Source organism: Neofelis nebulosa, chromosome 13 (genome assembly GCF_028018385.1).
Source record: "Neofelis nebulosa isolate mNeoNeb1 chromosome 13, mNeoNeb1.pri, whole genome shotgun sequence".
Classification (NCBI taxonomy): Eukaryota; Metazoa; Chordata; class Mammalia; order Carnivora; family Felidae; genus Neofelis; species Neofelis nebulosa.
This window is the reverse complement of record NC_080794.1, coordinates 56177597-56191823: the sequence shown is the minus strand read 5'-3', so window position 1 is coordinate 56191823 and position 14227 is coordinate 56177597. Positions and strand designations below refer to the sequence as shown.

Sequence of the window (14227 nt, the reverse complement as noted above, 5' to 3'; positions counted from 1 at the left end):
GAACCCTGCAGCTGTAGGCTAACTGGTCTCAGTCTATGTCCATCATCCCCTGTCAGCAACCACACCTCATGGCCCTCATGCCATCTCCTGTCCCCCTCTCCTAAACCACTCGTTCATGCCTTTCCCTTTCTCTTCAAGCCTCCAATACTTCCTCCCCAGTCCTCAAACTCAGTTAAGGAATGCATACACTGCCATCCAGAGAAGTGACAGGGGATGAGGGCAGAGAAAGGGGAGGGCCAGGTCAGAGGCTCTACATGACACTCTGGAGATTTGAACTTTATCCTCAGACAAAGGAGACCCATAGATTTACCTCCACGAGAGAGAAAGGGGCAAGACTCGAGGGAGTGAGGTCCAGGGAGGAAGTTAAGGTGAATGAGAAGTAATGACAATCTGACTGAAGTCAGGAGCTATGAAGCAGACAAGGTAATGTTAAGGAAATAAAATCAAAGGCCTACTTTATGATTGAATGGTGGGGAGGTAGACGAGAGGATTCCAAAGTTTCAGCAGCACAATTATATTTAACTTTAACCCACTGGTTTTAAAGCTTATTGTTTCCAAGAAATTGTAATCACATAATTTTAATGTACATAAAACTATATTATTTGCTCCTAGGATCATCCTTGTAATAATAATAAAACAACAAAATTTGAACTGGGCTAAGGCCTATGAGTTATGAGCAAACTGAATCATTAATCTGCCATTAGCATTGGAAGCTCCTGAGAATAACAGTCCCTTCATCAGAATGCCGTCACTGAATTTTTTTAGGACAAATTAGGACCTAAAAGTGAATGCATAGAAAATACTCTAAATTTTTCTAAATAATTGGCAAAGGAAAAATATAAATACATACTAGAATTCTGGCTATGCAGGAACTTTGCAAGTACATATATTTATAGACAAACATATACATAGAAATAGTAAGAAGTAAATTTATAGACTTCTCTGAAGAAAACATAAAGCATCAAAGTTTATAACATACTTTTCCCCAATCTCTTACTGAAAGGATGGAGAAAACAGAAAGATCCGCTAAATGAAGAGACCTCAACTTTGCATTTGTTCATCACTTCAAATATCATTTTGGTATCAGGTGACAACTGGATTTCAATGAAAAGGCCACTTTTTTTTTCTTCCTAGATATGTCCTCCTCTGATAGCCACCTCCACCTTATCTTCAGGAACCTAGCAATCCAAGAGGAATCTCTTCTTCATGGACTGTATCCACAAAGCAAGTGAATCTACCTCATAAAGGCTATATAAGGTGCTTCCCAGATTGCTACAAAAGTCTATCCATGAAGATCGTTACCTATGAGTCACAGCAAAGGTGGGCAGAACTTCTAACGGTGGTTCTCAACCCTATTTGCATATTAGTGTCACTTGGGGAGTTAAAATACACATGGACACACACACGTGTATATCATGTCAGGGCCCCACCGTAGACCAGTTAATTCAGAATCACTAAGGATAGGTCCAAAAGGCACCCAGGTGATCCTCATGAGCAATGAGGGCTGAGAACCACTAGCCAGGATCTTGCTTCTCTACCTGTGGTCTGCAGACCAGTGGCATCCGCTGGGAGCTGATTAGACATGCAGAAGCTCAGGCCCCACTTGAGATCAACTGATTTGGAGTCTGCAATGTAATGCCATCCACAGTGACGTGTGTACACAGTCAAGTGTGAGAAGCCCTAGTCTAGAAGTCTTGCATCAAGTGAGCAAGCTCTAAATAAGACTTATTGATGAGATGAACCCATCCCTCACCTTAAAGATCATTCTTTGGCCTAGCTGTATAAATGTACTAAATGTGAAGTGATCCCTCAGACACCAGCTAAAAAGCTCTCTACATTAGACAGAATGCTAGACGTAAGTCCTACCACTCTATGGAGCAGGGCATGAAATGCCTTACTTGATGGGACGTTACCTGACGACTTACTTGATGTGAAATGACACGTAAGTCACGGACACACCCGATTCACAGGAGTGGTTGAGTCCAGGGAGGCAGGGAGTAGGACTGGGGAAAGGTACAAAGGAAACCTCAACTCTCTGTAATTACTGATATTTTTCTAAACTTCAAGTTAGTCAGGTTTTTTTTTTAAGTTTCTCCCTGGAGTCTGAAATGTTTCTCTCCTCCACACAACAAACATGTCTTCTTTTAGATACACAAATCCTCTGTCGTCAAAGATCCAATGCAACAAGACCTCCACCCTTGGGAAATTATGTAATTTTTACATTCCTTCATCTCTTGCTTGCTAACCACTCTTCCAAGAATTCCCTCACAGAAAACTAGAGAGCCATGAAAATTACTGTCGATTCCAGGTGCAAAATGGAAATGCTGCAATTGGTGGACATCTGGTAGACCACAGCTGGGAGAGGCAGGGGCAAAACCCAAGGGAGGTAAAAGAACTTGAGGGGAACCTGAAGGTGCAGCTCATTTACCCCCAAAAGGCAACACTAAAGGTACAGAAATAACAAAATGCTATTAAGTTCAAATTTACTTGAAGTTGCGCTCCAAAATTACTCCATAGGAAATTCAAGATAAGGTCATCAATTTAAGTAGTTTCTACAAAACGAAAGGAAATAAATATTGGCTCTGTGTGCAGCCACTCTCCTTACTTATGGTCATCCAAATGACCTCTCCCATGTCTCCCTTTCTTTCCTCCTACTCTTCTGACACTAGACCGTATCAATAGACCGTATCAATGAATTGATAGACCGTATCAATTCAGAACTGGGAGAGAGGGAAGATCTGACTCAAAGCAGAAGCAGAGAGACAGAGAGAGAATAAGAAGAATACAAGAAACACTGAAGAAAGCAACAAAGGTGTTTAAACTATTTGACTAGGAGTTAGCCTGAGCCACGTATCAGAAGCTGCTGGAGTTCTTTTAAAAATGTCTCCTTCCCAGGGGCCCACCCAAAGCCAAATAAATAAGAATCTTGGGTCAAAGGGCATCATGTGAGTTTCTGAAAAGCTCCCTCAAATGATTCTGAGACAGACTGAGGGCTGGATTCCTGAGGGCTGGAATCCCAGTTGTGACGGGGGATTCCAACATCAAAACATCACTTCTTAACTTTTAATATTTATCTTTTTTAACCTCTGGATACATGTAAATCATTCCCTAATCCACTTACTGGCATCACACTAGTTTTTTCTTACCAATTTTATTTCTGTCTGGGGCATCTGGGTGGCTCAGTTGGTTAAACATCCGACTTTGGCTCAGGTCATGATCTCGCGGTTCATGAGTTCGAGCCCTGCATCGGGGTCTGTGCTGACAGCTCAGAGCCTAGAGCCTGCTTTGGATTCTGTGTCTCCCTCTCTCTCTGCCCCTCCCCTGCTCTCTCTCTCTCTCAAAATTAAATAAACATTAAAAAAACTAATTTCATTTCTGTCCATCTCATATAGATTACTTTAAAATTCATATACTACTACCATGTTCAAAATGAAAATACAGCAGTAGCCTGTCTTACCTCTTCGTCACCCCCAAACCCACTTCCTAAAGGTAAACTACATTTAAAACTTCTAGCTATCTCTTCAGATATTTAATTTCATATTCCTAAATCCACCTATAAATCATAAAATAAGAATGAGGCTGTACAAAATAATCATCAGAGAATAAGAAACAGATATTAGAAATTAAAAATCAGATGGCAAAAAAAAATCATTGGAAGGAGAAGATAAAGTGGAAATAAAAGCAAAACGATAGAAAAAGAGAAGAGATACAATGAGAGGATCCGTTCAGCAGGCATTACATCATACTAGTAAGAGAATATATAGTCTAATTGGATTCAAGAGTAAGGTCCTAAAAAGCTGGTTGCAAGTTGCAGACTCATGGAGTTGAGGGAAGAGGGTTGTTGCCTGGTGGGTTCACTTTAGGAAGACTGGGTAGTAAGTCAGTGTTTTCATCATGAGCCCTCAGATGTCGGTACCTGTACTGTAGGTCTTTTCCCTAGGGCTGTTCTTTACATCCAGAGAAGAGTCCTTCAATATCCTACCTGCGTTGGTCATCACCTTGCTCTCCTAGGACTGGGCAGGGGGAAAAAGAGCATAGGGTCTCACTGCTTAGTATGCTGAATTTCATTACATTCCTCTGTTTTCATTGAGCATTTCACCCTTATCCTCTTTTTTGCCTGGTATCTCTAAATCCAAAACCGCTAATTTACTTCAGCTTCTCCAGAGACAAATGTCCAGTGCCCAGCAAGGATTTCATCTTACCGCACAGGATGGGGAAAGTCACCTGCGGCTCTGGTTCCTTTCACAGGCTTGCAATCACTCCCTTATTTTCAGCCCCGTTCCAGAGCCTCTCATTCCAGAGGCTTTCTGGGATTCTGGGAGATTAACTGGCTGTTTCTTCCCAGGATCTACTCCCAAATTCCTTTCAGGGCACTTGAGTACCAACTTTCTCCACTGCACTAAGTCCATTGCCACAGGTCTGTTTGCTTTTCATCCTCCAAAACCTTGTTGGTGTTGCCCATCTGCTGTTGCCTCTTGTGTTCACCATCATTACAGTGGTGTTTTGGCAGGACTGACACTAAACACATGTTCAGGCCACCAAATTCTAACCCGAAGCTGCCATATCCAAACCTTACAACCACAGAAACTGCCCCAAAAGATGAGCCTCTTTTTTTTTTTTTTTACCAATTTTCAAACACCCATAGCTTTTGTTTTTATACATACACCAGATCAGCTAAGATATTTTTCCAATTAACGTTTATCATCATTTTCTTTTTTTAGTCATAAGAAAACCTTATCCGAAAGAATCCTTTTCTGGATACCACAAAAGACTTTTTGTTTTTAAATGTTTATTTATTTTTAAGAGGCAGGGGAGGGGGAGAGAGAGAGAGAGAGAGAGAGAGAGCGAGCAAGAGAGCATCTGAGCAGGGGAGAGGCAGAGAGACAGGGAGACACAGAATCTGAAGCAGGCTCCAGGCTCTGAGCTGTCAGCACAGAGCCTGATACAGGGCTCAAACCCACAAACCACGAACTCATGACCTGAGTCAAAGTCAGATGCTTAACCAACTGAGCCACCCAGGTGCCCCGAGACTTTTTTTTTAAGTTTATTTATTTTTGAGAAAGGGAAAGAGAGCATGAGTGCCCATGCAAGCAGGAGGGGGGCAGAGAAAGAAGGAGTGAGAGAATCCCAAGCAGGCTCCACGATGTTAATGCAGAGCCTGACTTGAAGCTCAGTCCCACGAACTGAATCATGAGATTGTGACCTAAGCCGAAATCAAGACTTGGACACTTAACTGACTGAGCTGCCTAGGCACCCCTGGTTACCATAAAAATGTTTTTATTTATGGATTCATTAATCTAGTCTCAAACCAGCAGAATTCTAAATACTAGATTATAATTGAACAAAGAAAATACAGATACTTCCTGCAATAAAGCTGTTTTCGTTGACTCCTTCTTGTGACTTCAAATCTAGCCTATGGTGACCTGAATTGAAAGGTATTTGCCTCAATGGTCAGGTATTTTCCAGGAAGACCTTGACTACTGTCAGTCATCATAAATACTGGAATCTTTGCTGTCTGGCTTCTAAAGACAGGCAAAGGAGGGATGATCAGAAAGTTTAAAAAATAATTAAGCATGAGAACTTTTCTCACAACCAAATGATCACATTTTCTTCACTCTCATCCCAAAGACACAAATCTGAAGACTCTTAACCTGAAGATTTTGATCTTTAAGGCTGAAAACCCAGGACTTGTCCTAAACACTAAATTCATAGTTATAGAAATAAGAAATTACTATAGGGTAAAATACCAACATTGCATTTTTGATCTAATTCCACTCAAAAGGAGACATATTGGGGCGCTTGGGTGGCTCAGTCAGTTAAGTGTCTGACTTCAGCTCAGGTCATGGTCTCACAGTTCGTGAGTTCGGGCCCCGCATCGGGCTCTTTGCTGACAGCACAGAGCCTGGAGCCTGCTTTGGATTCTGTGTCTCCCTCTTTCGTCCCCTTCCCCACTTGTGCTCTCTTTCTCTCTCAAAAATAAATACACATTTAAAAAAAAATTTTTTTTTAAAGGAGCACATATTGCCTCCTGCTACTACTTATGACAGCCCTGGAAAGAAAACCAAGCATCTAACAAAAAAGGTTCCAATAGGGAGAAAAATTAAATTGTTCTATTTCTCGAGCTGGTTGGTAGTTACATGGATGTTCACTTTTTAATAATTCATCGAACTGTACATTTTACACATATGTGATATGTTTTGTAATAAAAAAATTACTTTTTTAACAGTTAAAAGAGAAATGGATAAAAAGTCAAATTTCATTTGTCATGAAACACTGTGCTATAATTTTACTTGTCTAAAATTATCATGCACACTGACATGGAAAAGGGAGAAAAGTCATCATGATTTACCTTAAGTGCCTAAACTGGAGTTTTCCCAAATTTCAATAGTTATTGTCAGATGAAGAAACTGAGGAACTTAACAGTTAATTAGTAAGGTTACTAATAGTGATGGAATTAGCACTAATTCCAAGAGCTGTATGTCCAGTTAAGGGCTCCTTTAATACTTTACGAGGAGAAAGAACTTTCCACTTTTCCAAAGTTTTGAATTTAAAAACAGGGTATCAAAGCTGATGGTCTCTGCTCTGCTGTCTGTGAGTTTCCTGAGATCCCCAGGGAGGAAGCAGAGATCCACCAGGTATGGCTGTGAAACTGATAAATGAAGGGTGGTTCTTAGTTATTTCACTTACTTCTAGTTAGTATAAAAATGCACCTGCTGCCTCAGAAGTTACTTTAACCCAAATGCAAATAAGAAACCCTCAAGTGGTTAATAACCTCATGTTCAAAGGGAACAACATCTCTTTCCCATTCACAAGGTTTCCAAAGGAGGGATATTCCCTGTCCACCCCCATCTTCTTGCCCTACACCATATTCCTCCCCATAGAGGTGGAACAGTTCATTTGGTTAGTACGTGACAACCGTTTCCCAGTTTTCAAATGGACAGAGTTTTTCTACAAAAGATATTAAGTGTAAGAGATTCGGCCTCTTTCTCTGTTTCTCTAGCTGGACAGTGAAAGGCAGGAACCTGGGATTTTCTGCTCTGCAGCCTCAAATTTTGTTCCAAAGCCTACACCAGGTGGAGACTGCACAAGACCATGTTCACCTTCACACCACGCTATGTCTTCCCATCTAGACTTCATCAATAATGAAGCAAATATTTTGTCTACCTGCTGAAGCTCGTATCTGTTTTTTAATTAGTGGGGAAGGGCTGGTGCTTTCCATGGGTCCTCCTCAAAGACGCCACCACTGCCTTCGGGTTAGAAGTCAGAGGACATGGACCTGATCCCACAGATCTCAGTGGGTTCTTCTGCCCACAAACACTGGTGTTTTAACAGCAGTATGTAAGCAAATTGAGTGGTGAGGAAGCTTTCTAAGGTTTTGTTCGGTGGATACTTTAATTACGTCTGCCCTAGAGGGCAATATTAAACTGAGATTTAGGGATTCTGGTTCCTCCGAGAGCCAACCCTTCCACACACGTCCGTGATCTGGGGCAAGACACAGTCTTTCTAGCCTTTGAAAGACTTTAGCTTCCTCATCTTTTGAAGGAAGGGATAACTTCCCTATTTTTTAAGGTACTTTCCAACTCTAAAGGGCAGAAAAGGCTTTAATAAATGTATTCTGGGATTTTAAAAGCAGACGTTGACATTGTATACCTGGGCCTCACAGTTCCTGAAGGTCAATGACCTTCCACCTCATGGCTGGGGCACCTCACCCTTCTCAAGCTCAGTGACATTCTGAATTTACATCATCACTCAGAACTGATCCCCCCCATAGCGACAAGACACTCTAAAAGTTCCCCGTGCCCTCTGCCACCAGCCACACAACCACCCCCTGCACATCCTCTCTTATGTCTCCCTCCCCCCTTCCCTGCTGAACCAGCCGCTACCCTTTAACCCATTCCATTCTCCTGACTGTTGCCCACTGTCCCAGCCTGTCTGTGCCAGTCTCCTGTGCCTCTCTACTCCACCGAGGGCCCAGATGGAATTGGCAGTGCCAGTGATACTCATATCACCACTTCCAATTCTCTGAGCACTGCTGGAGAGAGTCAGGGAGACGGGGAAGATTCCTTCTACCACTGGTCAGGCCCAGCCACCTCTGGCTCCCTATAGCGCTCAGATGTGCAGCTACTCCAAGCTCTTCCCCTTCCCCCTCTCCCAACTTTACCCTTCACTCCCAACTTACTTTGACCAAATCAACTAGCCTGTTCTGTTGTTGCTCTTACTTCCCAACAGAAGGCAATGGATCCATTTCGGATCCAGCCACCCTCCCTCCCAGCTCCCAACTTCCCTTTCTAAATCTTTTCGCCTTTATGTAACCTCTTTTCCCCTCTAGGTCACATCTGTTTTTCCATGAACAACTATCTGTGCCATGACCTGGGCAATCAAATAATTTATTTTTCAAAAAAGGACCTTCTTGTAGAATGAAAATGAGGATTATTTGTCCAGGTATTTGTAATATCTGTCCAAACATTATCCCATAAATAAACTGGGGTAACAGGTGTGAACCGAGACTGTCCTGGGTGATCCGGACATACAGCCACTGTCTCTTGCTCCTACCACCGCCCGCCCACCCCCCGACTACTTGTGGAGGGCCTCGTGCAGGAATCACCTTCCCACTCCCTCTCCTGATCTTCAGTCCCTCCCTCTCCACTGGACAGCCACCACACTCTCAGGCCTTTCTTATGCTTTTTAGTCACTGACCTCTCAGATTTTCACAGTGCAAGCATAGTTTACCCTCACTCCATTTCCTTCCCATTCAGGGACCCCTCAGGCATCTATCTGGCGACTTATCTCTGACTTATCTCCACTGCCCAACTGACTCCATCCTCAAAGGCTGCTGACAATGGTCTCGCAGATGAGTCCAATGGCTTCTTCCCAGTCTTTGATCCTCCGCCCTCCAACCTTATCAGCCTCCGCCAATCTTCCTCTCTCACCTTTCCTGACCCAGTCCTTTCCTTGTTCTCTTGCTTCCCTCTTCTCAGCATCCTGACAGCCTCTTTCTGTCTCCCTCCAAGCGCACAAATACTAGTTTTTCCAAGGCTCTGCCCTGGCCTTCTCACCCACACCGTGAACCCTTCTCACAACTTAATCCCTTCACAAGGATGCCCCAAATCTTCCTCTATTTGCAATGGTCCACAGGCACACAAATGTGAACATATCCAAATGCAAACTTATCGCCACTTCCATTCATGAGACAAACACTTATTGGTTGCATTCTACTACTAGCAGGTGCCTTTACTAGTGGTTCTTCTTGACTATTTCAATTCCTGCCATTGCCGTCCAGTCCCTCCTCTTCCATCTTTCATTTGTCCCTCAACTCCCTCATGTAATTAGTCAACAAGTCCTGTCGCATTCACTTCTATGGTGTCACACCCAACCCACCTGCTCCCACCCTAATTTATATTCTGTTGCTTCTCTTCTGGAGAGTATTTTAATAGCTGCCTAACTGGACTGCCCGTGGCTCCTCTGATTCAGATTAATTTTCTTAAGGCATAGCTTTAATCACATCACCTCCCCCACCTTAAAATACCTTTGATGGTGATGTACTGCCTGCAAAATGGGCTCCTTAGCCCAGCATTCAAGACCATCACAGTAGGGTCCTAGCCTTGCCATGCAGCCTTCTGGCCGACTATCCTGCCTCCAGGTTCCTCACCCTTCAGCGTAAGCATGTCCCTCTCCATTTCTGGATATGCTCCTACATCCTTTTATTCAGGTCTTAGTATAGGCTGGTTCCCACCTCTCTGCCAGCTGAAGTCTTACTAATTGTTTAAGGCCTTGCTCAGGATGCCTGAATTCGGTCTTATTTAAGTTTTTCCTTCTCTGAAATCACAAATAATTTTCTTTGTGCCTCTCTCACAGTTCTTCCATGTAATATAGCCTTTGGTTACCTCTCCTATGCTCCTTGCATGACTCTCAAACCTCTCAAGGAAAGGGTGCCAAGGCCTGATTAACCTGTATACTCCTTATACTGCTTTATATGTAGTAAGCTGAGAGGCTGAAATATTCAAGTTAACTTGGTATCCATCATATATCATGTGATATATGAAAAGAATGAAAGAATGAATATGTATTTAATATCATCAAAGTTAATTATGCCAAATTCTTAGGAAGGCCTAGAAACAAACCATTTCTGCTGTTGGTTCAAGGATACATGAATGTTAGATCAAGGATATATGAATCATTTTACTAACTTTGCAGGAGAATTGTGCATTCTTTATTGGTTCCTTAAACTACAGACATGTACAGAGATAGACCAGATCTTAGAGAACATTTAATTCCTCCCCAAACCACACCTCCCCCTGCCCTTGTCCTATCCCAACTACCAAGGCTCCAGTTGAGAAAATAAAAGTTTTGAGAGAGGAAGCTGTTCCCATGGTCACATAAATCAGAAGTCATAATTGTAGCCATTCCATTTATTAAGGACCTAGTGTACATCAGACATTTTACAAATGCTATCCAGCCCCATGACAATCCTTCGAGGGAGGTGGTACTACCCCCTTAGAAGATGAGAGAATGCTCAAGAAAAGTGAAGTAAGTTGCTACAGAGGGCCCTGCTTATTAGGGGCAGAGTTGAGCTTCAGCCCTAATTCTATTTGGCTGTCAAGTCTAGGCTTTTCTAATTGGACACTGTGGCAGAGACAAGACCTACCATATGTCTCGACTCCTGTCCTACTGTTTCTCCAGTGAATAATTATGCCAACTAAGCAAGCACACATACTTAAAAGTTGTAAGTCATTTTGTTTGAAACTGGAGGCATGAAAATTAAATAGTAGCTTCATTACTATGAAAGTTCTAAGGTTAATAACTGCCAACGTCCTGACTCTTGTCAAAAAACTTCTCCAATCCGGAAGAGAGAGATGTTTTCCTGCTTTTGCAATTCATAAGTACATTCCTTGACTTAAAACGCATTTGCCCAACCACATTCAGCAAGTATTTTTGAGCTCCTAGATGTCCAAGGCACATGGGAGGGCACAAAGTTGAAGACGAAACAGTTTTACTTGGAGAGTTTACAAGCAACAGGCAGTCAATGTATTAATGGTAGGAACCTCTCCTCCCCTACTTAGGGGAGCTCTGGTTAATTTAGGGACTTCCCACAAGAAGTCAAGACACTTAAGTTCTAATCCCTGCTCTGCAGCCTTGGCAAGTCTTCTCGCTGTGTCTCAGTTTCCTCAGCAAAGGGACTGGTACAAAGGAATGAATTGTGCTAAGTAGTCTCAAGGTCGCTTCTAGCTTTAAATTTCTATTATTGCCCAGCTTACTCTTGAAATTAGATTACACTTTTGAAAGCGATCACAACTACTGTCAGGGAAAGGGACCTGCTGGGTGCCCACTCCTCTTTAACTTTGGGAGTACCGAGTTCTAAAAACATTGCTACAAGAGTAAAGCTGACTAATATCCTTGCAAAGTTTACCATTTATAATAATAAAAAGTACACTAAAGTTTACCCTCTAAGGAGGTAACATTCAGCACTACATTTGAATTCTTCCATTACATCATTGCCTGATTACAGCTTTAATTCTTTACAATACATTTAAGATGTTTAAAATATTTTAAGTATCTTCTCCTTCCATCTACTCTTCTGTAGAGTTATTGACATTAACGACAACAAAGAAGAGAGATACGGCCTCTTGTGTTCACTTAGTTAAACTGAGACTTCATATTAAGTGCTACTTCCGATGGACCTTCCCAAGCTTCAGCTAATGCTGAAGTTGGTGAAAACAGCGGGGAGGGAGGAATATAGAACTATGGGTATTTAAAATATGAGTTTTAAAACATATAGGCCTGTGGGAACTTGACCTTGTTGATTCTGTTTCAATATCCTGCACTTGTTTTCAATTAGCACAGGTAATGTTTTTAAGCACCCAGTCTTCTACGGTAATATGCTTTCTCTTGACAAGGCTCCCTGTGCCTTATCTTTCTTCACACTCAGCATCTTAGGATGTGATGCTCAAACGCATCTTGTGCCATCAGTTAAACAAGCACAGAGGAGGAAATGAATCAACCAAAAGAAAACTGGAAGGAAAAAAACAAAACAAAACAAAACTGTGCCATCTCAGTGCCTTGCTCAGAAAAGGCATTGACTTTCAACTGTCAAAGATAGCCCTACCAAGAAACGAGGAAAGAGAATTTGTTCATTCGCTAGTCAACAAATACTGAGTGCCTAGTATATGCCAGGTACTGTGCTAGGTGCTAGAGTTACAGCGGTGAGCAAAACAGGCAAAAATCCCTGCCACAGTGGAGGTTACACTCTAGTGCAAAGAGACAGGACTTAAAGAATACCTAAACAAAACCACTTCAGATAGCGATGGAGAAAATAAAACAGGATTGGGTGTGGTTCCTGGGGTGAGGGGTGAGAAGCTATTGAAGATGATCAACAGGGCCTTGCTGAATACATTCAGGACGTGAGTCCTGAACGCTAAGAAAACTTTACTCTGAATCCTACAAATGTGGAATGAGGTGGGAATGAGTCAAGTCAGTCTTTAAGGGTGGTCACAGTGGTTCAAAGTTCTGTATTAACGGCAAACTAAGTTCCTTTTTGGTTTGCCTTAAAAAAAAAAAAAAAACAAAACCAAAGCCTAAATCTTTAACTGGGACTTCTACTTAGGGGCCACTTGTTTTTCTTTTAAGATCCACCAACTTTTCAAGTTTGTGCTAATTACTTTAGCGGTACTTAAGTACAGGCGATTACTAGAAGGACTCCTTCAGAACCCAGTACCTCACCTGACACCATCCAAATTCTGAATGAGACAGGACCCAGCCTTGCAGCGAATCAGCGCTCCTCCGCCGACTCATTAATGCAGCCAGGTGGAATCCTGTAACCTTTCCAAGAATGGGAAACGAGCTTCGGGGAATCTGGGGAACCTGACACCCCAAAGTTCCCACACGTTGAGGCAGGGGCAAAAAACAAGCCGCCGCTCTTTTGCATGAACTCTCCCCCGCCCCTCCAGGCGTCATCGCTGCAGAAGGGCCGCTGTCCCCGGGTCGGAGGCACACTGCGAGTACGCGCGCGTGTGTACCCCGCATGAATCATCGGCGCCCGGGTCCGCGGGCGATGATTCATTCACCGCCCTGGAGCTCACGGCCACACGTTCCGGGCGTACTATGACGGCCGCACACGCAGCTTCCTTAATATTAAACAAATGTTTCAAAGTACGAATGCCCGGAGCCAGAAACGTGTAGACCCAGGCGAGGCGGCGGGGAGGAAACGGCACGTTTCGGCCGCTGCCCGACCGTTCCCGGGGCCGGGAGGGGAGCGGCGGGCACGTCCGCCCGCCCCTTGGGCCCCCCGCCCGCCTCCCGGGCCCCCGGCACCCCCCCAACCTCCGCACGCGCGTCGGCGGCGCCCGCAGGGGGCGCGGAGGGCGCACAGGTGGGTCCCCGCCCGGCCCTGCCTCCCGCCCCTCCCCGCCACTCGACGAAGGCCGACGCTCCCTCGCCAACGCGCCTCCCGCTCGCCCCTTCCCTCTCCGTGACATCTTATATAATAACCCGAGCTAATCAAAACGGAAGCGACGCGCGCAGCCGGGGCCCGTCTCGCGGCCGGGGCTAGATGCTCGCCCCCCGAGCCCGCGGCCCCCGAACTAGGCGCCCGGGCGCGCGGCTCCGGGGCGGGGGGGAAGGGCCCGAGCGCCGCCCCGGCTCGTCCCTCCTCGCAGAAGGCGCCGCTCCTGCCGGTCCCCGTCAGGAAGCCGCGAGCGTCACAAACTGCGTCAGCTTCTTCAAACACATTTCATGGTCTCCCTCCAGCCCGGGAGCCGGCTGCTCCCGAGGCGGGGCCGCGGCCGGGGCTGGAAGGAGCCCCTCCGGGGAGGAGAAAGTTCCTCGGGGCCCTCCCCTCGCCCGCACCGCGCCCGGCCCCGCCGCGCCTCCAGCCCCTCTCCGCGCGACGCCCGCCCCGCCGCGCAGCCCGCCAGCCCGCGCCAATGTCAGCTTGGGCAACTTGTGACCCCCGGGCGCCGGGCGGCCCCCTCCCGCCCGCCGGGCTCGCCCGGCGCCGGGGGCCTCCCCCTCCACTCCCCCCGCCGGCCCAGCGGAAAGCGGCGACGCCAGAAACTTCCCCGGGCCGCGCCGGGCGGGGAAGCCGCCCGGGTCCCCGTGCATCGCCCTTACCTTGCTCTCGGGAGGCCACGATCCGGGCGGGCCGCGCGGGGCGCGTGGTGCGCGAGCGCGCGCGCGTGGGGCGGTAGGTGAGGGAGCCCGCGCCGGCGGGGGCGGGGCGGGGCAGCGGGGG

The 14227-nt window shown here is 45.4% G+C and overlaps 1 protein-coding gene across 4 annotated transcripts in view; it reads right to left on the bottom strand.

Moving 5' to 3' along the window:
* PCGF5 (polycomb group ring finger 5) overlaps window positions 1-14227 on the bottom strand; it is a 124802-nt gene extending 110575 nt beyond the window's left edge. For 3 of the 4 annotated variants that reach the window (XM_058697141.1, XM_058697142.1, XM_058697138.1), the window contains exon 1: window positions 14107-14227. The gene's annotated coding sequence lies outside the window, so the exon portion shown is untranslated. Of the gene's footprint in view, window positions 1-12717; window positions 12804-14106 lie in introns of those variants that run through there. The other variant, XM_058697140.1, reaches the window with a different exon arrangement.